The sequence below is a fragment of the Falco naumanni genome, chromosome 7 (assembly GCF_017639655.2).
Source record: "Falco naumanni isolate bFalNau1 chromosome 7, bFalNau1.pat, whole genome shotgun sequence".
NCBI classification, from domain to species: domain Eukaryota; kingdom Metazoa; phylum Chordata; class Aves; order Falconiformes; family Falconidae; genus Falco; species Falco naumanni.
In genome coordinates this window covers 33,004,202-33,027,368 of record NC_054060.1, presented here as the reverse complement: position 1 = coordinate 33,027,368, position 23,167 = coordinate 33,004,202, and the positions used below count along the sequence as shown (strand labels likewise).

General features: G+C 45.1%; 1 protein-coding gene across 3 annotated transcripts in view; it reads right to left on the bottom strand.

The window, feature by feature from the left end:
- ARMH4 (armadillo like helical domain containing 4) overlaps positions 1–23,167 on the bottom strand; it is a 73,229-nt gene that overhangs the window by 9,758 nt on the left and 40,304 nt on the right. The gene's annotated exons all lie outside the window — the stretch shown is intronic.

Genomic DNA, 23,167 nt, shown 5'->3' with positions numbered 1-23,167 from the left:
TTCTCATTCATGAAAAAAGCATATGCAGCAAATCAACATGAGAAACTCTTCAAGTGAGTTGGCAGGCAGGAAGCTTGCTTTTGCCTGTGCGAATCGTATCTTCAGAGTGATCAAAAAAGGAAGATGAATTTCAAGTTGTGGGGTTTTAACCAGCACTTCTCATGTACACACTGGGATGTCTGACAAGGAGAAAACCTTACAGTGTGGCTATCCTCTTCCACTGGCCTCCTCCACATAGATATTCTTCCCTCTATTTGGCATAGCCTGTAATGATGCCTAAAAAAGTATTATTCCCTGTCTTTTATTCCCCTGTTTTTCTGGAAGCAGCCACTGCCTGCTCTGGGAAGTCGTCAGAGAACTGGGATAGCACTGGAGGTGCTAAATTACTAAACCAAGTAAATTTATACTGCTATCACAGAGACTTTAATTTCCTAACAGTTAATATAAGTCCCATGAAATATGAGACCCAAGAATTAAAAGTCTTTAATGGCATGTACTTTGGGATGAAATATTCAGCTAATCTCAAAGAACTGCAAGTGCTTAGCAGCGGGTGCACGACTCATTAACTCCACAGGTGACTGGATTTGTCTGCACTGCACCGAAGACAAAACGCTCAGCCTTGGAGAGATCCACTAATATTTTAACGAATTCCTGCCCATAGGTAAGAAGCGAGTAAATAGTTAAGGGTTTTTTTCAGAGTTTGGCAACTGTGTTTTACGTCTTGCTCAAGGATCCCCATTTCTCCAGAAGCACAAAGATACAGGCACAAAGGGACTCTTAGATGCACTGAAGTCCTTCTGAGGAATATTTTTCCCAGGATGCGTTAAATCCCAAGTGTATGGAGCGAGACTCTATTTCCAAGCCTGCTTTCTTATAGAAGTTCCCTTCGAAGCTTGCATTAGCAGTATTACAGCCTGCACATGCACATATGGCACTCAGGGTAACCATCCTTCTGAAATGAGAGCCTAACTGTGAGCGGGGAGGGTGCAGCAGTGGGCCACGAGTAAATGACGTTCTTCTCTCTCAGATACAATCCAGAGAAGCACAGCAGCTAGGAAGTGATAAGACTCAGCCCGGACATCAGCATCACTGAATTAATCTGCATCATTTTAACATGTTACAAGTGATCTGAATACTCACTCCCTTTTTAAATATTACTTTCCAAACAGAAACACTTTCCAAAAAAAAGGATCCTGAATGACAACCTACAGGTGAAAAAAGTCTGAAACAGGCACAGGCACATACATGCAAACTCACTTATCTCTGACAGGCAGCTAAAAAAAAATTTAAAAAAATTATCCAGGAGACAATCACCCAGAGCACTAGAAGAGGACAAGAGGTCTACTTTCGTCAGCTCTCCCCACCATTAGTCCTGACCTGCACGGACTAAATCAAAGTAAACTTTATCTTTCTTCATAAACTGCAATTTATGAAGGTGCCATCATCATCATCATCTTCTGCCAGTCTGAGCCTGCGTGCCCTGAACATCACTCCCAGTGGAGTACCAGAGAGGAAGGAAACACACGGCTCCCCTGGGCTAGGTTTCTCAGCTGGGTTTCTAGATATAACACTAAAACAAACACTGGGTGTAGATGTCACTCAGACTTTCAAGGAGAGCCCCTACACTGTCGGCTTGCTGACAGGCACGAGAGACGCCAAACACTGGGAAAATTCTCCTTGAAAACATAAAATATTGCAAACCAAAGAAATTAATCCCCAAAAGAGTCTTCTCATGACTCTCACATATGAAGATGCTATTGTGTTTTGCTCCAGGCTGCCAGGAGGAGCGGTGACAATGACTCGGAGTCACACAGTAATAGCCACAGCTTCAAAACCACAGTGCACATTTTTAAGCTTTGGACTGATGTTCTCCATGCACATTCAGACAGCTACACGTGTACACACGGTGCAGGCCCACAGCCGGTTAAAGCCGCTACGATGCTCAGTTGGCCCCAACTCAAGCTAAGCACGAGGCCTATTTTTACATGTCTTTCACAATAATAATATGGGACCAGTGATCTCATCAATAGATGACCCACTTTCTTGCAGCTGAACAACGGTGCCTCTAAAGCACTGCATTAACTCTGGAGCACTTCTGACAAGTCAGAGGCAGGGGCTGATCTAATAATATTCTACTACCTATTTTCAATGAACACAAATTCTGGTTTCATTCCCCTCTGCTGCACAAAACAACAGCAGCACATCCGTTGGGACCTATGGACTCTATAGCACAAATCTTTAATTGCTCTTTATACAACTGCTTATTATTAAAACCAACTTTGTTTTCAGCCATGTAGAACACATGTCAGATGCCTTTGTGAATCAACCCAAGCCACAGGGAAAACAACACAACAGGATTTCTCCCAGACCTTCCAAGATGCTCTAATGCAACCACCAGCTGGCTGGCTGGGTGACAGCCTCTGACCTGTGCTAGAGGAAAACTCCGGTCCCACATTCAGGAGGTTATGGCAGCAGGAGGTCAGAAGCCTGGCTGGCCCTTCAGCGTCCCAGTAGGACCCCACCAGTGTGGCAGCAGCAGATCCAGCTCCCCTGGGCAGGAGCGGCCAGTGCGGAGCAGCTGCAGCCATGGGCCTGGGCCCCTCAGCTCTTTAGCTGGTCAGGCTGGGGCCATGACAAGTCGAGGAGCCCTGGCTTACCATGAATTACAAACACTTTTAATGTCACTAATGCACAAAACTGTTTTAATACCTTTGATGAAATGACAAGGTATTCTGTTATTAAAACCAAGCACTTACTGCTCCAATTATTTACCCATATGTAGAAACTATAGGGTATGGGTAGGAGATGAAGCTTTTTTTCAAGTTAGAATTGATATCTATGCTAAATGGCTACCATCAATTAATTCCGGACTTCAGACTCTAATTATGCATCATTATTCATAATTAATATTCTAAACTTGGTCTTGGAAGAGGAACATTATGGATGGCATCTTCTCATAAAAATGCAACGCTCTCTGAGAACACTAGGTGACTTGCCAATGAGGACAAGCAAATAATTAGTAACAAATTCTCTAGTCAATGTATTTTTCATCATTCCCTTTTTTTTTCCCTCCCCTGATCACTGAATGTCCTGAACAAATGACAACAGTCCCTGGGTGTGAAATTATAACAAGTGTCTACAGTGCTGGCTCGTCTTCTATGGCATTTTAAGGACACTGACTAGTCCAAATGCTCTGCCTCAGCTTAATTTTGATCCCTTGGTTTTATGGAAAGCTAAGTTAGATGAGTGTGGAGCACTTCTGAAAATTACATACATGATCTGACATTTCCTCAGTGATTTATATAATGTCTGCATCTCTGCAAATGAATTTTAAATAACATATAGCTTAAGATTAAGCAGGTCAGGAGCACGGAGGAGGAGCACAGTTGTGTGGCACTGGTGTCTGAGCAGCCCAGGATGATTTCAGACAGTTACAGATGCACCATGCTATTTTTAGTCATTTTTACCCAGCTTTCCCCTTCAAAATGTGCAGCCAGCTATTAAAAAGCTATGCTGCCAACTAAAGAAATTAGGCTAATTTGCAGAGGTAAGCAGCAGCCTGCGGTGCTTGCCTGGCCCTTCCTTGGAGGAACCAGGTCCAAAACCTGGAACCAGTCAAAAAGCCCCATGAGCAAAACCCTTCTGAAAGTTCAGGTTCTGCCAGATGCAGGCTGAAGGCTCAGCAGAGGGACAATAGGTGACATTTAAGGGTCTGCGGTATATGGCACTGCACGGCTCAACATCTCCTTCCACCAATGAACTCTTCAATGCTATAAACTCAAACAGAGCCTCGTGGGAGATGGCTCTTGTGTCCTCACCCCTCTCCTTTCCACTGTGTCCAATAGCTTTGCATCCTCTACAAGAACACATTCAGCCAGCTTACCCAGCCCACTCATTTGTTCTTTGTGGAGCTCCTCTTTACAAAGGGGGTGATTAGATGTGATTTACAACAGAGAATCAAAGTGTAAGAGGTTTGGAAGCTGCCTCCAAGTTCAGCTGGAAAGATCTGACAATGAAGCGTTTGCATGACTTACATCAAGGGAAAATCCAGTATTTGTCACTTCTGACCAAAGACAATGAAATTAAAGTAGCATGACAGACCATATTGACTGCAAGTCTAAACCACAGTCTGACACTTTCCTCCTAGGGAAGAGTCTGACCTCTTGATGCTCTGCTCAGGGATCTCACAGCACCCTCAGCTTACAGCCCTGCAAAGTCTCGCTACAAACAACTCACCTGAGAGGGGATGTTAACTGAGGGCAAAGATACGGAAAAAGTACACAAAACATTTACTACATAGTAACACCCACGGCTACTGTGCATCCCCACCGTGGAGAAAAGTGGGTCCACATGTACCATTATTAGAATCATAGAATATAGATTACCTCAAGCTGGAAGGGACACGTAAGGATCACTGAGTCCAGCTCCCCATGTCCTCCTTCCCCACACCCTTATCAGTGGCCTTCACTCATGATCTCACTTCTTGTTGCTGCTCCGAGGACTGCCCATCTTCAAATAAGTTCTTTTTTATTAGTCAAGTCTCTTGAACCCCGTTTTGCTCTGGAAGCTGCAGGGTAATGGGTGCCAGAGCTAGGCTCTGCCTTTAAACCTCACCATAATGCACCATCAGATCTCTTGCCAAAGGCTTTTTCCTGCTTCCCTCACCACCCGCTCTGAAACCAGGAGCACAAATCCTCTGGGCTTCATGCTTTGCCAACTTTTAGTAATCCTAATTGCCTAATTATCCACTCCAATTCAATGATAAAGCTGCTTAATAATTCTGTTCACTTCTCATTCATTCTCTCCCTTCCCAGATAAGAAAATGCAAAGACTTTACCTTCTGGGAGAGATTTCAATCAATAATTCATGCCCTCCTGCCATCAGTTCCATCTCTCCCTTCCCCTCTTGGATGCCCTGCTGATTTACCTTGTCACTTTATTTTCACCTCATGAGCTGGTTTTAATCATACTCCCTATTTTAATCATCAGCTAAAGCAATTCTGGTTTTCCATGTTAAACCCAGCACATTATCCCCCTGTCCTGTGCATCTCGCTGTACTTCCAAATCCAGCATTTACACCTTCACTCCAGAACTTCATCTTGCCACTGATGAAGGTACATCCTGCACCTCCTCTTTTAATAAACCTCCACTGCAACCGCCAGACCTGTGGTGAAAATGTGGCACCCAAGCTCCTACACACTCTCCAAAGGGCAGAGAAATGGACTGAAGGATGGTTTTATGGTTAAGAACTAACCTGCAGCTCAGGTAATCTGACCCAACCGTTACATCTCCAATTCTTTAAACGCAATAGGCTGAAAAAGCTGCACCAAACTTCATTCTGAGAAATCAGAAAATATCAGTCACCCCAATAAGCTCAGGGCATGAAAAGATTTTGATCTAACAGCTACTGTTAATTGCTTTCACGTCTGTCTGAAACCAGAGACATCCCTATCTCAGGAACTGGAGAAGCTGTTTAAGGACAAGGCCCCCACTGCAGCAGATGACGGTCCCCACTGCAAGTGGTCTGTGCATCAGACAAGATGCAGGAGGTGGATGGATGGATGCCAAGGAGCAACAAGATGGAGCCAAGGAGCAAGAAAGGCAGCTCTTTTTGAGCATGGGCAATGCCTGCTGTGGATGTTGCGTTTGCTCTGCCTTCCTCTGGCCAGGACAAAGTCTTTTGTCCCACCCATGGCCACAGTTGTAAGGCAAGAAAAGACTGGCTTAGCATATTTGCAAGAGTGTGGAAATTGTAAATACGTAGTGAGGAGGCTTTGTGTAGGTCATGGTACAATGAAATGTAACTGCACTCTGCAGCTGACGCAGCTCAGCACAGCTTTGCCATCGCAGTTCTCCCTAGGACAAATTCACTCCCCTCTTCCATGCCGGCCTGCTACCCTGCTCTCCCTGTTCCCCGACATGAAATGGCTGGGGTTTGGCGTTGCTTCTCGTTGGAGCTAACAACTGGTGGTAGTCAGGCGGAGTAAACCTCATCCTTGATATTCAGTCTTTGCTAGAGACCTCGCTGCCAGAGCAGCTACCTGTGTAAGCCTCTGCAGTGAGAAAATGGGGCGTTACTGTCCTCTAAAGCACCTGTTCAATCTCCGTTACATACATTAGGGCAAACTACCTGCTACAGCTACTACTCCTCCCTCCCTCACACACAATTTCCAAACTGTGTTCCTCATTCCAGCAAAGGAGAGCTGGTTAAAATGTAAAAAAACAAAGAAAAGATTATTTATCTTAAATCAGTCTTTATAGACCAAGCGATCTGCCCTATTACATTACAGATTTCACCCCTGTCTCTTGCAGGTGAGACTTTCTTTCAGATGAGACTAGTGAGAATAGTTTTGCTGAAATGCTCTGTACATCATCTGCTCAGCTCCAACAAGTTAATGGCACAAGGCTGCATCGGCTCCTTTTCCTTTAAAACCACAATTGCTAATTTACTTACTTGCACAAATAAATAATACAAAAAATGGCATTTGGCTGGAAGGCAGCGTATTTTTAATTCCAGAACAGAAGTATACCTACTTGATGGGAATTTTAATGAATGCATTTCCCCCCATGCCTAACTCAAGAAGATTTGAATGGCCAGATAATCTAACAAACGTCAAACTGACAATTACCATTTATGATTTCAGAAAAAAAATTTTGCTGAGTGAACTCTGAATTAACAAAGGGAACTTTAATAGTTACCATTCAACTGTCCGGTTTATTAACTGTACTGACTCCAACCTTTTCCCTGTCCTCCCAGCTACAGCCCAAGCCTGGCTGGCTGCCTACTATCGTCTGCCACAACCTAACCAAACCTCTTCAGAGAGAAAGGGAGATGGGGAGGACAACTTGCCATGCTCATCCAGAAAGCAGAAACTAAAATAGGCTTCCTAACTCCTTCCCCAATGTTATCAATCCTTTTGACGCTGCCTTCCCCATGGCATTAGGTCAGATTCCTCATTTTCCTTTTCCCTTGCAGTTTCCTGCAGTTTTTTCTTCTAAGCTGTTTTGCACCCTGACCTGCCTGCACAGAGTAGCCACTTGCTGGGGCTGGCAAAGGCACTGCCCTTCTGCCTTTGCATTTCTTTGTAAACTCAGTTCTCCTGTGGTGCATTCAAAATGCTTGTTGGCATAGACAAACTATTTGTTTCTCCCTACGTGACCCCAGACAGGTGCAAGACATTAAAAAAGCCAAGGCAGAAAACCTCTTGGTATCGTAAGAGTAAAAGGCATCAGTAGGACATTGCTGTGAATTGGCTGCCGCAATTTATTGTACAATTAAACATTTACTGGATTGCACCATGTCCAAAAGCTGTGTACGCTCTGGGAGAGGAAATGCAAACCTTGCTTATGGAAACAGCAACGCCTCTGATGGAGCACACGCTGGACCAAGTTCTCCACAGCTCTGCCCTGGCACAGCTCCTAGAGCAACACACAGACTTACCAGCGGCAAGAATCCACTCTGCTTTAGCTAATGGGTTTACTTGCATCCTGAAAATGTTCGTATTCACCAGCTTTCATTCATGACGCAGCCACAGCGTCCATGTTTGGAACACAAGGCATTCCTAAAAATTGAATTGGAATGGAACGCCTTAACAGCCAATTGGCTCTCCCCCTTGTAGCTAGCCCTCCTCCTCTGTAAAATGTATGTCATCACTCAAAAGGCAAAAACTGTTTGCAAGACTTAAGGTATATCCGCTCAAACTTCAGGTACTTAACTAAGATGCACAAATTAAAAATCTATCTAAGAGCCACTGAGGGAGAGATGCCACCTGCCCAATGTCATTCACCTCACTCAAGGTCTGATTTTTCCTCTGAAGTAGCCTTTCTCTTCTGCTGAGAGCAACTCTGGTGCTTCACTCAGAGGGGAGGCTCCTGCATCAAATTGCCTGAATGTTTTCAAACAGAAAGTTTCATTTGGGAGAAGTGCAAAGCATGGAGACAAGGAGGAAGTACAAAGGCGGTGAAGCTAGAGGACCTGGAGGGGAGCAAACACAATACCACTACTGACACACATTGTGGTTTATTGCACACAGACGCTGCCTGATTCCTGCTCTGACTGTGATGCTACCTTCTGTCCCTCCCTCTGTAGTCCAGCCTCTGTACCATGAGTCTTACTGAACCAAGGAGACAATAAGAAATACCTTAAAAACTCCTAAAAAGACCTAAAACGCAATGGCCGCTCTACAACATAAATGTGCCATGATTGCAAGATCTAACATCCTGAGGCTAAAAGCAAATACAGTGTGGACTCACAGGCAATGGTGAAAATCTCTGTTCAAAACTCCGACCTCTGGGTTCCCTTGGCTGAGACAGCAAACCCCAATTTGGGTCTCAAGGGCTTCCAAGCCTGCCAGAAGGTCTTCATGCTACATTTCTTCTACAGCTCCTCTCCCAAGAGAAGCAGCAGGCACAAAGCCAGGTAGTGTTTTCATGGCATTTTTGGGTTCACCTTGTTGCTCTTTTGAGATTTTTAACACGTTCTTTGGGTTATGGGAGTCCAGGTTAATACCACTGATCTGGTCCTTGCAGTGAGCAATGAGGGCACTTGCACAAGTCCATCCCAGCACAGCACGATTTGAGCAAGGGGAGAGGGAGCTGAAGAGGGACTTCAGTTGGATGGCAGAGTACAACATCTGTAGTACAAAATTTTATAAGAATTCAGAGTACAGGAATTAGCACAAACTCTGGAAGAGATACATTAGCGCCCTGAAAAAAGCACTGAAAAAGCCCATGAAGGCCTTCTTTAGTAGGACACACGGCTCTTCAACTGCTGCTTTTATGTAGTAATATTTGGATAGTGGTATGTAGATAAACAGCATACAAAAGCTATCTTAAAAAGGTTATTAAAGCCACAAAGTCAGGACCCATAAGTAAAGAAACACCTCGTCTTGCATGTTCAGCATGACACCACTTCTAATTGCCCATTGTTTTTTTCTCAGAGGTCTCCAGTAAAAAGGTTATTGATGGTTTATTTTTCCCATCTCTTAATACACTGGAGCAGGTGAACTTCCACTAAAATTTTCTTTAAAAGTCTGGGACAAGCACCATGGAAAAATTTGGGCCCAAATAGTTAAAATTCAGTAACGTTATCAAGAACTAGAATACAACAGAATATAAATCCAACAAATTTAATGATAGGCATGACTGTTACTGCCAGGCAAGCCACAGGCATGTGCAGATGTACAGGGCAATGCTTTACGGGGGAAGCATTACCCTTCCATAGTAAATACAACTCAACATTAGTGATAGATTTTTTAAAAAGCTTTAAGGTACACTGAGTTCCTTAGCTGGCTGTTTCCTGCTTTACAGCACCCGAGGATGTGGGCCTAAAGTATCAATTCTTCCTACCTCAACAGGCTCTGTGTTGTGTTTGCAATCTGCCCAAGTCATCTTGGGGATCAGAGAAAACAAAGTGCAATAAATAACAGCATGGAGCTGCTCTGCGGCAGTGGGAAGCTGTGCCATCCGATCCACCGATGCAGAGAGCCAAGCTGCAGAAATGGTTCAAGGATCTTTGTACTTAAATTAAGCCAATTTTTTTAGCTCTTTCTGGTAGCCAGTCCCCCTGAAATAGCCAGTGGTTTGGCCTGAGCTATGACTGTAGGATTTGACCCCGTATATTTGTAGAAAAAGAACATGAAATGGAAATCGGTCCCATGCTACCTTTTAATGCCCATTTTTCAACAAGCCTATTTTCCGCTCTATAACCCAGCACCCTTTCCCATAATCTGGGAAAGACAGATACATTTTTGCAAATTAAAACTAAATGTCAAGATGCCGTGATGGGGGTAGCAAAAGAACCAGAGAGGCTGCAGATGGAAAGCGCCTCACGCATCCCTCCACTCTAACAGCATCTAATTTCTACTGCAGGACAGTAGCAACACAATGGCTGCTGTTACTCGACTAAATACCTTCCAAATCTCCAGCTGAAGCCACGTGATTTTCCCCTCTACAGAGTGGAGAGGGCATTTCTCCATGCAGCTCTCAAGCCACTCATTCCTCCCTCTCTAAATGCAAGCCACACAGACTTCCCTGTCCTCATGACGGAGCCTGCATCCTTATCTACTTTAAAGGACCAGCAGCTAAACTGCAAAATTTCTTTCTGTGCTTCAGTTTATGTCTGATATTAATCAGGTTCAGAAAGGATTCCTAGTTTGTTTTTTCCTTCCATAAAGAGCAAATGTGTTTTTCAGAATAATTTTTCCTGGGGACACTGTATGAAGGATTTGCCTGCAGCAAGCAAGGCTGAAATGTGTATTTTCCATTTTTGTATTTAAGAAAACGAAAGTATTTTTCTTATTTCAAGTTTTTGCCTTTATTTCAGCCGGCAAGATGCAGCACTCTTCATGAAATGACATAAAGATCAATAAAGCACTAAATGGTTGGAATTGAAAATGATGGAGTTGACCTTTAATGGAAAAAATAGATACTGAACTGTATTTTCAGCAAACAATTACTCTAGTAATTAAACCACAAAGCCCTGAGCATCGATTAGATCCTAGAAATAAAATCTGATTATCTCAGAGACTCATTTCATGCAAATACTTAGGAAAATGAGCACTGTCCAGTGTTAGTCACAAAAGGAAAATGCACTTGCTTTACATTTGCTAGCAGAAGAAGTCTGATCCCACATTCCTCTTGCATCAAGAACTGACCATCGATTCCCACTATGATTCGATGCTCTTGTGATGAAATACCAAATGGAAGCTTAAAGTTCCTGACACTGGTTCAATAGCCTTGCAATTGTCTTCTTGAATTACCACAGGCAAGTAAATTAATCTCTGTTATTCCATTTCCCATCCTTACCATGGGAATATCAAGGGTATAATATACAATATTTAGTAGGTCTTTTCTGTTTCTGTTGCAAGTTGCTTGTGTAAGAGCCTCTTCCTACATATTTTAAGAGTCCCTACTGTAACACCTCCACCTGGATGTGACGTTCCAGAAGCTAATACAGTACAAACATTAAATCACAGTAAAATGGTCTTATTCAGAAACAAATGCTCTTTAGGAGGCCATTATTTAATGTGTTAAGGTATACAGGGTGCTAAAGAAAAACAAATACGTTCTCCTTTCCCTACCCTCATGAGCACCCACTCAGACTATTACCTATTCTTGAAAATCGAACACAGAAAAGTTTTAACTAATCCTTGCAAGGAGAAGCAAATTGTCAAATAAATACAGAACCAACGAGGGAAGAATTCTGCTGTTCAGAAAGCTGCTCTGACCATGTATTTGTGACAGAAATTGAACCTGATCTTACTCGTACTCCAGGAAGGAACATGAAACGTGGGGCAACAAACCAAACCCAGCCTTTCACTATGCAGTGAAACTCTGCTCACTTCAGCAGAGTTGCACCATTTCCACCAGAGAACGTGTCCTGCCCAGGCATGCTGTCACATTACATGCCTTTAGTGTCTGCTGATACCTTCAACAATGTAAGGAAAATCGTGCATGCTGCTAGGAGGAGCCCAGCTCCAGGGAGGAGGTGATACCCAACTGCTACTCAACAATCTGTGCCTGCCTGGACTCCATACTTGGTGCTAATGAAGAGTCCATGAAAAGATGCTGTTCCATTTCATTCACATAAGGCTCTATCTACTGTCCACTAAGGTCAACATAAACCTGACCAAAAACTCAGACACGCTATATATTAAGCCCAAAATGGTTGATACCCATTTTTACTTACAGTAAAATTCACAACTGTGAAGGCTGAAAATCTGTGGAGCAAAGCATCCTTACCCAGCCAAGGAAAAAGAGAAGAAAAACAGAATAGTTTCATTAGGCAGGTGAAGAAAGTGAACACATTTCCCCAAAACCTCTCCCAACTACTTGTAATGTTCAAAGTAGACCTATGGGAACAGGCTTTAGGGAAATCACAAAGAGGGTAAAGAGAATGAGCAAAGAGCAAAGCAAACCTGTGGGGAGAAAACACGGAAATGGTAGGATCTTACTAGTAGTACAGTGATTTTCCAGTGTGCTTATACTTTCCAGTGACTTATGCCTGCTGTCTACAAATGGCCTCTGTCACTGACAGATTTTATCCCCTAAAACCCAGAAAAACTCCAGAAATTACAGCACTCTTCAGAGGGCAGGTCACTCAGAAGGTCACAGGAGAGCCGGGTACCAGGAGACTGCTGATTAGCCTCTGAGCTCCAGGAAAGCGATGGCACAAAAATACTTCATGCCTGGAAGTGAGGCAGACAGGGAGATAATGGCACACAGCATCACACCAAGGCAGCATGAATGATGCCTTCTACTTGCTGTAATACATTTTAAATGAACACCACCATGCTAAATTTATAGCACATGACGTGGGGGAGAAGTCCTCTGTGTACATCCCATGAAGTCACATAAGACCAGGCTAAAATAGAAGCCAAACGACAGGATCTGATGCGTCAGAAAGTGTTACTACAGCACTCACTAAATCGAAATGTAAATCAGTAACATAATTCTCATCGTACCAGGCTGCTTGGTGCCTATGGGAATCACAGTGACCTTGGGCAACCATCCACCCACAGGAACCAGGGTCATGGATCCATGTGCAGCAGCAATCAGCCCCTCCAGAGGGAATGTGCTCCGCTCCCCACCGCCGGCAAGTCTCACATGGAGTCCGGCAGCTGTCTTAAAATGATTTCCCAGGGGAACGGGCTCAGGTGATTTCAGAGTTGAACAGTCACCTCCCGGGCAAAGGCTTTGTGCCTCGTTATATACTGTCCCCAACAGCATGCACATGACCAATGTTCCTCAGCGTCAGAGGAGCAGAGTGCCTGGGATGGGATGAAGGGCAGCACTACAAGTCCATCCGTGCGTGTCCCCCTCTTTTTTTTTTTTTTTTTTTTTTTTTTTTTTACATTGTGACATCTTGTAGCTCTTTTCTGACTAGCGACTGCTGTCTCCATGGGATGCTAAGCTCTTTGGTCTTTTTGTCACAACATGGCCTTGCCATGCCAGTGGTGTGGTGTCTGACCAGATGCTCCGCAGCTTCCTCTGGTCAGAAACTGCTGTGCTCCGATTTACAACTCCAGATCTTAGAAACTGCAAGGGAAAAGGCATCTCCTGGGATAGCTGAGGCCTGACTTGCTTGGAGACGAAGTGCTTGGCAGCAGTGAGATACATTTAGAAAGTGCCACCACATTATAAGAGAAATCACATCACTGTTCCAAGAGGCCAAGGCACAGAACAGTATCGTGGGAGGATGCTGAAGGCTGGCTGAGCTTTCATTAGAGCCAACTTCAGCAGCCTCATTCAGGCCAAAAGTGCCTGAGCCATGTGCGTCGTATCACCACCTCCCCCTTTAGATGCCGTCTTTGGGCCGGAGGAGAGCTGCAAACACCACAGGCTTGAGAAGCCACCCTTGGCACACCACAGTACACTTGGGGAGATGCACGTCGAGCCAGCTGGCTGGTCCACCCCACCAGACCTCAGCCACTGCACGGACAGTCCCTCTGGGCATGCACATATCCAGTGAACCCCAACACACCTGGTATAGGTCGCCCACTGCAAGTAAAGCAGTTGTGTTTAGCAGCTCTCTGATCCGAATCTTAGCTCAAGACACCCGGTCATTTAGGATGGATTGCATTTGTCATTCGCATTGTAAAGCTGGAGTTAAGTATCAGGGATCTGTAGTGAAGTGATAGCAAATCCTGATTTGATCCATTACCCGCTTTCCCCCAAGATCCACAGGCTCTGAATGAGCAGCAGGCACATCTCCTACTCCTCAGCAGTAAGCTTGCAAGCTGTTTGGAAGACCCTATCAGCCAAACAAGTCCAGGAACAGTGAAGCAATAGCACGCTGGCGGGGTGGTGTTTCAGACATGGCCATGTCTAGCTTTCCTTCTTCTGCACTATATTTTTATTGTTGCCCTTTCATAGAGTGCTTGAAAATATAATACTGATGTGCTGCACTGCTAGAGGTGAATCTGTGCGTCCCTCCTGTTTCTCAGGGTCGCACAAGCCATGGCCAGCAGTGGAGTAAGCACAGGGAAAAGCAGACAGCACTTCTCCATCAAGGGTCTTGACCAGCCTGTGGTTTGCTGGTGAATGCAAACTCACAAGTGTGTCAAGAGGATGATGTGGTAAGGAAGAAGAACCTGCAACGGGGAGAAAACACTGCTAGTGACAGCATGGGGGTCTACAGGGACATGGTGCAGAGAGGGAAGAGGCTGCTTGTTCCCAAGCAGTACGTCAGTTAAAAACTCCACCTATGTCTCTGGCACGTCCCTCCAGATATCTAGATGTCTTGTCAAAGCAAACAAAGCAGAGAGACACCTTTGAATTTCCTTTCCTCATCTTTTTTTGTGGGATCTCTACAGACACCACTGCTCACTACTTGTTTCTCGCATCTGCTGGTGAGAAGTTGCCTTGTCCCTAACTTAACTATCCTGTTCGGACTGTATCCAAGGTTCTTTCTCTAGAGATCTGTCTCTTTCACATCTCATCTGCTTGGCTGTAACTCTTCCCCAGCCTTTTTGTGTCTGTGACTGATTAATTCAATGTATTTTTCTTTAGCTACACTGGCAGTGGTACGGTGAAGTCCCACTCTCAGCTGGCTCCAGCTGCTACCACACTGCCAGAGTAAAAAGGGAGAAGACTTCTTCCTGTTCCCCTCCAGGCTAGGCTGGCCATCGGATAGGTCTCCTTGCTGGTCAAGTCCACCAAGGCACATCGGGATGTTCCCATCCAAGACTAGGGAGATGTAAGGAAAGACTTGGTCGCAGGGAGGATGAAACCCTCTAAACACAGTCTTTCTATGCTCATTTCTGAGACAAGTTGCAATTGTTCTGGCACTGCAACTGTGCACTTGTACCAGTATAAATTCACTTATACCGATCTAAGCTAAGCAGAAGTCACTGTATTACTTGAACGGCAGTGACTTATTCCTGTCTCACACTGAAGGAAACAAGCTGAGTCAGGCTCAAGTTAACCAAGTCCCTCCTGCTCCAGTGCTTCCCTTCTGTGGGCCATTCCTTCCTGATTATTGCATTGTAAGAAGCTGGAGATTCACATGGTGACAGGAGAATGTCTCGGTAGGAACACAACAGAGAGAGCACCTTCTTCTCTGTTGCTGTCACAAAGTCACACAGAAGCTCGTGCCGAGCTCTCAGGGACCCTTTAATAATATAAAAGTCTGTTCTCAGCCCTCTTCCTCTAGGAGCTGGTGTGTGTTAACAAACAACACCTCTGCCTAAGATTTGGCCAGTGCCAACTTCTGCATGCGCCGCTTCCCACTGGCCCGCCCTACACCTGTGTCACCTTGCTCAATCCTAACTTGGGTATCTAGGTCTGCAAGACAGACAGGGAAACCAATGGACACCATGGAGATGTAACTAACTCACAGCCATCAACCAGACAGGTCTGGGATGTGAGCAGGAGCAAGGTTCTCTACTCCATTTTGTGTTCGTGAGCCTCAGTAACGGCATTACTACCCTGGGGCAGTGTTTTTCTCACCACAGTGAGATGAGTGGCAATGCTTTCAATTTTGTCAGCTTGAAACTAGCAGCCCAGGCCATCTTGTGTATGGCTGAGAAGGCTGAAGTGGCTCTAAGCATTAGCTGCAGAAGCTACTGGAGGATTTCAGCAATGGCACACTGAACAGAAGCTCCCTTCAGGAGTCAGGGTAGCTGGACCTGTCACAGGCAGCACAGGCAGCAACTGCTGCTTATGGCAGGCACTGTGCTGATGTCTGTCTGCAGATGAGTGCGCACGCTCTGGCAGCACTCACGGCTTGTCAGTCCTGCCATATTTCACAGGCTGCCTTGTGCAGTGAACAAGCTTGCGCTGGGATAATTGAAAGCAGTGCCGGCAGATTTATTCCACTTCACACTACATGCCATCTCCTGGGTCCTGAGCCTGGTCTATGAAAGAGGTGAACTCAGAGCATGGAGAGGAACGAAATGAAAACAGTTTGCCCCATTTTGAGGGGTTGGAGGGAGGTGAATCTCCAGTTCATGATATGCCCTAACACAGAGGACCATAGTCTCATACTCGCCACTGGAGCACCTGTCTGCCTCCAACACTTAGCACATGCCTCTGGCCCACGCTACTTACCAGACCCTTAAGATATTTATAAAGCACCTCCCTGTGTGTGGCTGGTGTCCCAACATCTTTCTCTGAGTTGCATCCACCTTCCCTAATGGGTAATGAAAAGCCACATATCGGAGATGTTCATAACACACATGCTCAGACTGTCTCGGTGCTACGACGCAAAAGCAGAAACTATCTTGAAAGGAAAAGCAAAAAATGTTTGGCTCATTCAGCTACTGCGAAGGCTGAAAGGGAGCAGCATTGCACTCTAAGTAAATCCTGGTGTGCAAGCAACAGGACAGGAAGAAAAGCTACAAAGAGGAGGCAGCTAAGCTAAATAACCATAGTGTTCCAGGCACAAAGGGACCATAGACACTTGAGACTGGAAAGCCATAGGCTTCTCATTATCAGAGCAACAAGGGTTCTCCCATAACATTGGCTAAACTTCAAAGCAGCTCTGAAATTGAGCCTGTTGGTGGAAGAGGACGGTATGGTATAGCTGCCCATCACAGAGAAGCAACATGTTCACCAGTGTCTCAGGTCGATGGGCTAGGACCTTGCCCCCTGCTGCTATACATCAAAGCTGCTCAAAATTGCCTTTTGCCACCCCACAGAGAGAAGCTCAGGTTGGGCTACCTCTGTCATTGGATGGGGTATGACAACAAGAGGGGATGTAGCTAAAATGCAGGATCAGGAACTATCAGACCTATCAATGCAACAGAAAAGCACAATCACAGAGGGCAAGGGAACTCACAAATATTATACTGCTTTTTTCCAAAACAGCGGTTATGGGCTTCCTATCATACCAGGACTTTCCAGGCCTGAGATGAGAAACCCATGAAACTCTCCCATCACCACCAATGGGAGTCAAACCCAGCCTTGATCAAGCAAAATCTCTGCAATATGCCAGTGAATGGGGCTTGAGGATCATTTCCCTGACTGTGATAACTAGGACAACTGGGAAACTTGGTGACAACCAAAATGGTGGCTCTGCCTGTCTTTTGCATTATGAGACTTACAAAGAGAAGATGCTGTCCAGAAGGGATGCGGGCGCCAGGAACACTGCTGAACAGGGCACTCCCTGGTGAAGTTACTTCATGTCTCTGAGTCTCAGCTCCTCAAATGCAGAAGAGGGTTAATGAGATCAGCCACCTTTGAGAAGCATCTTACGCAAGACCTGTTCTGCAGAGGGAACTGGACTTGTACAGCCCTCCCCGGAGCTGCACAATGAGGATAATTATTTAGCTCTTCTAAATTTCTAAAGAAGCTGGTACTCCGCAAGCAATGAAAAATGATAATGTGTTGTTTGCCATAAATGCGGTAATTATATCTAAAACTCTTCATTAACATGGAAATGACAAATAACAAATTAGAATCAAGCATCTACAATTAGGCTAAAAAGCCATGGCAATTTGTTATTCTTTGCAAGAAATCATTTTTCATATCATTTACTGTGAATGAGGTCTCATTATGTAATGATATTAAGCTCTTCTACTACTTTTCAGCTTTCCAGCTTTATTAATTGCACTCAACAGTTCTCTAATACAAGCAAGCAGTGTTATCTTCATCTATTGACTGGGAATCCAAACCTGAAGGCACCAACAGGATCTATTTACAGCCAAATGGAGGCACGAAGACCCAAAGCCAGTGAAGAAAGCGGGGGCAAAATCTGCAAATATCCTCAGCACAGATGTCATTGTTACAGCTGAGAAAAGTAATTTGCATTTCATCACAAAGAGGTTCAGACCAGTCCTGAGCAATTCTGCCAACCTCACCCAAAGTCCTATTTTACTGTCATAACAAAAATTATCTCAATGACACTTCCCACTCAGTTACTAGCAAAGCCTCTTAATGAAACCTGGGCCATGTGGCAATGAGGCTTCAAAGCCAGTGGGTATTTCTCAGTAATAATGACTCAGACACCTGATGGCAATCAACCCAAAATGGTTTCACTGAGCCTGTCCTGGCTGAGGGGAAATCAAGTTTGACAGACAAAAACCTCTCCTACAAGGCAGAACACGACAGTCTGATGCAGGGCTCTCCAAATGAAGGAGCCACAAATGTGTTTGGTAGACAAAAGGGGGAGAAGGCAGCTCCCTTTTTAGCTTGTGTAGGAGGAAATGGCTGAACTCAAACACTTTAATGCTGAAAAAACTCAGAAGGGAAACGCTTTGAAGGAGAGAAGCAACTTTGGTCAGGCCCTGGCTTTTCTTGTCTTGCATTTCAAAACCACACAAGGCCAAATTCATCCCCCAGACAAGCAAGCCTGGTTTCATGGAGCTGGGGGTGGAAAACCACACTGGTAGGATGCAGCATTGTGCAGCAACCTGGTACAGTGCCTGGCCACCGCTTGGACCCTGCAGCTCCTGACCCCCCGTCAAATTTCGCCCTGGAGAGGTGCCCTGGCTTGAGAGAGTAAGCTCCAAACCAAGCACCAACCCTACCTCCACGTCCCTCTGCACTTGAACCTTCAACTTAGGTCCTCATATATTAAGTTTAAATGCTGTGGAGTGGCTGTTCCAGGAACTTCACTGAAGCAAAACCTCTCTTTTCTCTGCAGCACCTATTAACAGTTATGAGTCAGGCTTTGCAGACAAATCAATATCCCAAAATCGTGGTGAAGTATGCTGCCACCCACTGAACCTTATAAAATCATTATCACCTCCCAGACAACGCTGGGAGTGAAAGGGTTAATTTATCCTCAGATTGGATGGTATTTGCATTTTCCATGTATTTCACTTCATGGCACAGAGCACTGTTCCTGCTAGATTAATGTCTGTGTGATTTCAGTCTCCGTGGGGTTTGCTGCTGCCCCCAGGCACCCGCACCCAGTGCTGTGGAATTCTCCACCGCAACCCTTCTGCTCAGAAATGAATAGTTCTGGTGTTTCTCCAAGCAGATTAAGATAATCTGCAACAATTTACTTACACTGAAAGGTCATTACTCTGATTGGAACTGGTCAGAGACCACTCTCGAATTAGGACAATGATATGATGTGGCTCTAAGACGACATTTTGGAATATATCCCTGAATGAAGTCCTGATTTTGCTGCCATCACCTGTTCAAATAATGAAGAAATGATTTGATGTGTTGAGAACCTTCATAAAATTATCTCGATAAAGCTTCAGAGCTTAAACTGCTTTCAAAGTAGCACCAAATCTCATTATTATCAAAATGCTGATGGCCACTCTATACAGCTTAGCTTCCAAAGCCCCCAAATGGGCCAGAAAGTTTTCTCTTGACTTGACAAATGTTGTATCAAGTCCTCCAGGAAGACAAACTGCAGAGACAGACATGTAAAGAAGGCACTGAGAAGCTCGAAGGAAGGAATAAGCAGAGGACACTTTTAAAACTCAGTTTTGTAGTGACTTATTTGCACTGCAGTTTTAAGGGACAGCAGATACCCTGAAGAACTGAATTCACGTGTACAGGCTTTCCAACCATATGCAACCTGATTTCTTCTTGATGACCACCTCCCCAGCATGACTCGATCCTTACATGTCAGCAGATCAATGCTGCGGGCTCTCTCCTCCTGCGTGGCCCCATGCCCCAGGCAGGTCATTCAACCCGTATTGACCAGCTGCTTCATGCCCACCAGGTGAGACATGCAACAGGGTCAGAGCTCAAAGGGAGCTGGGTCCACACCCAGCTGTGGGGCAGCCACACCTCCCGAGGTCTCCAGCTTCTTGTCAGATGATGGGATGTACCAGGCTACATACTCCATCACACAGAGACTCGTTTGCACCCCAAGCAAATGAGGAGATGAGAGATCTTTGTCCAAGCTCACTGTGGATGACTCTCACCTCCAGTCTGGAAGGTTTGTAGGACACTGCATCACCCACGTAAGAAGATGCAACAAAGGTCAAAAAAAGACAAGCAGCAGCAGTGGGAGAAGGCACTATGAAGTATTCAGAGACCTTTGCCAGGATTTTATATCTCCCACCGTGCAGATAAATCTCCATATAACATGCTAAAAGTAATCAGCCTGGAGAAAGACACAGGCACCTCATCAGACTTCAGGCAAGGGACTGGTTGCTTATCTTGCAACAGGTCTTGCAAAATCCTGCAAACAGGTCAGTAAGCAAGCTCTAATCTCAAAGGCAATGTTAATAGAAATACACAATACCAAGAAAAGGCTGGGAAGCAGAAGTTTCTTTTGGCTGTTTCAAAAGTATCACAGTCCATTGGTCAGGAGAGCGCAGTGCCTAAATAAGATGCAATTTTTTGGTTTATAACTGCAAACATCCTGCACAAGGAATTCCCAGGGAAAAGCCTGCCTTTTCCACAGTACAAACAAAACCTCGATGGGCCACCTAGAATCTTCAGTTCTCTGTAGGTAAAGAGAACAACGAAACTGCAGAGCACTTCTGAAATTTAGTCCTAAACATGAAAGATAAATTACTGGCCTTATCCTATAACGTTGTGAATCGGTTGACAGATTTAGGCAATTACTGCTCAAGCCTAGTCAGGAGTTCGATCGATGGACCAGAAGAACTGTTGACTTAAACCAGTTCATCACAACATCCTGATTTATAAATCTGTCCCTTGACTGAGAAATGCTATTTGTCCACATTTACTTGAACTTGAAGGGACACAGGAGCTTAAATTTCACTTTCAAAGCTCATTTCTAAGAAAATTTCCATTCTGCTATCTGTGAGCAGTGAACAAGACCCTGTGAAAGAAAGCAAAGCAAACCTACCTGGTGCCTTGCTGAAAATGCCATTACTTTCTATGCTATTGCACCAGCTTTTCTGCATTGAAGATTTGAGATAAGATCCTGCAAGGGCTGCAGGCAGGAAATTAACTCAGCCCAACAGCGACAACTGCAAGGCAGACAGGCCACAAAAGAAAATGTGCAAAGTCCTCAGCAAGGGAAGGGGATGGCAAACTTCCATTGGTGTCTGCACTCAGCTGCATGTCTTTGGACCCCAAGTTAAATTGTTGACAAGGTCACACTTCTGATTTCAGTATAAAAATGTTTTATGTGGAGCCTGGTGAATCTGAAAGACACTGCACAGACAAGCCCCTTGGAAGGTACCTTTACTTACTGAGTCACATCTCCGGGCCGGTATGCCAAACCAGACAGTTTCTGGGATTTCTGTCCCTGGCATATGGTTAAGGGCTGCAGGGGGAAGCTCGTGCCAAAGGAGGAAGAATGTAAGAACGGCTCTACTGGATCACCTTAGCCCCACATCCCATGGCTGAAGGCGGATGCTCACAGGAAAGCCTAAATACCCGACAAACACAAGCTGATACTTCCCTGCCTCACGCTCCAGCCTGCGGCAACTTACTGCTGATCCAGGGGCCGTGGCTTTCCTCTTTAGCAGGCTTCAATATGTATTTTTGTCTCACCAACTGTCAACATTTTGTTTATGAGCAAAATGTAATACAGGGAGGAAGGGACAGAATTCCTTGTTAATTATTTCTGTGACAGCTGAAAGGCCATCTGAGACGACGCACTCATGCAATAAACGCTCTACCAACATGTAAGGAGAGACAGTATCTGCCTGAAAGAACCAAAGAACCTGAAAGAAGCACTGATACTGTCCCACCTATGAACAACAGGACTCAGGCGCAGGACAAGTATGTGATTTGCTCAAGAATGTATTAAAAAAAGCAGCGCTGCTGGTAATTAAACAGATGAGGAGACCAGGTTCCACATACAGCCAACCTAGGTCAGACCAAAAGTCTGGCTGGCTTAGCAAGGCTGACAGCAACCAACAGCATTTGTCTAGGAAAAGCTTATGAACGGGATGATCACACAGCCCTTACACACCCTCCTGGCACTCAGTGCTTTGCAGCTCAGAGACCCACGGAGCCAGACACAGGGTTTCTGCATTTGAGAGATACAAATGGATTTTTCTCTGCGAAATTGCCTACCCAAATGGAAAAGCAAACCCACAAACTGTGAGCATCCTCAGACACCTGTGGATAGGCATTCTCCCACAGTAAGTGACACACTGAGCTAAGTCTCATGTAATTTATGAACCTGCCTCCTGCCTGTTTCATGTGATGCTCCCCATGTCTGGTATCAGGCAACAGTCACTCGCTGCTCCCTGCTCAACACCCCTTGTGACTTTACCAACCTTGCTCAAGGTCTGTGTAGTCATTCCTTGCACAGATCCCATTTATCCTCTGGTTATTCTTTTGATTATTCTTTGGTTATCCTTCCTTCTTCCACATACCTTTCCCAGCTCTGCTGTATCCTATTCCAGATGGGCAGAGGGGCAGAACAGCACTGATCAGAATGATGTTTCTTACTTTCCTGTCTGTTCCTTTGTTCCCCTGCATCCCACCAGGCCAGTGCTCCTACTGTGTCATCCTCCCCTTCCTCTCATAAGGATTTGGAGCACAGGATCTGCTTTAATTTCTACTCTTTGCCAAGAGTCCCCAGTTCACTATCCAAACTCACTCCCTTGTGGTGATAGGACTAACAATAAAAATAACTCCCAACCTAAATTTCTCTCTGGAACTTGACTGTCCCTAGGATTTTCTTCATGATCTCTTTCAGAAACATTATCTATGCTTTCCTGCTCACCCAGGCATAAGTAAATCCTATTTTCTTCCATGACTCAGCAGGGATATTTACTCTGAGCATTAACACCCACCCATCCTGAGACGAGAGTGACTATGGAGAAAACTTCTGCATTGCTACCCTGGGCCTGGCACAGGGTAGAATGGGTCCAGCATTCATCACCTGGGAACTCTATTAGTAAAGACTGGTTTTAATCAGTGCAGAGCACATGAGGGAAGCAACTGAGCAGGCAGGCCATGAAGAGGGACTCCAGCACCCTCAGCAGCACTTTGGGTAGCTGCAGACCTCTCCTAACTCGTCCCAAGGAGATGAGGACAAGGGGACCCTTCTGCACACCCCACACTATGTAATACATCCAGTGTCACTGCTGGCAGGAACTTGAAGCACATTCAGAACATAGTAAGAATTAAGAGTCCCACTGTTTTTTAAATCCTCATATTCAGCTTCAGAGCTCACGCAGTACTGACTAATCAAAGCTTAATAACTAATCATTGCTGCTGTCCATTAGTACCATTGAAGTGTACTTTCCCTACAGCAGATGACTGATTCAGGGATGCCCACTCTGGATCAGACGGATGGTGTTGCAGCACCTGTGCCAGTTTGTGTT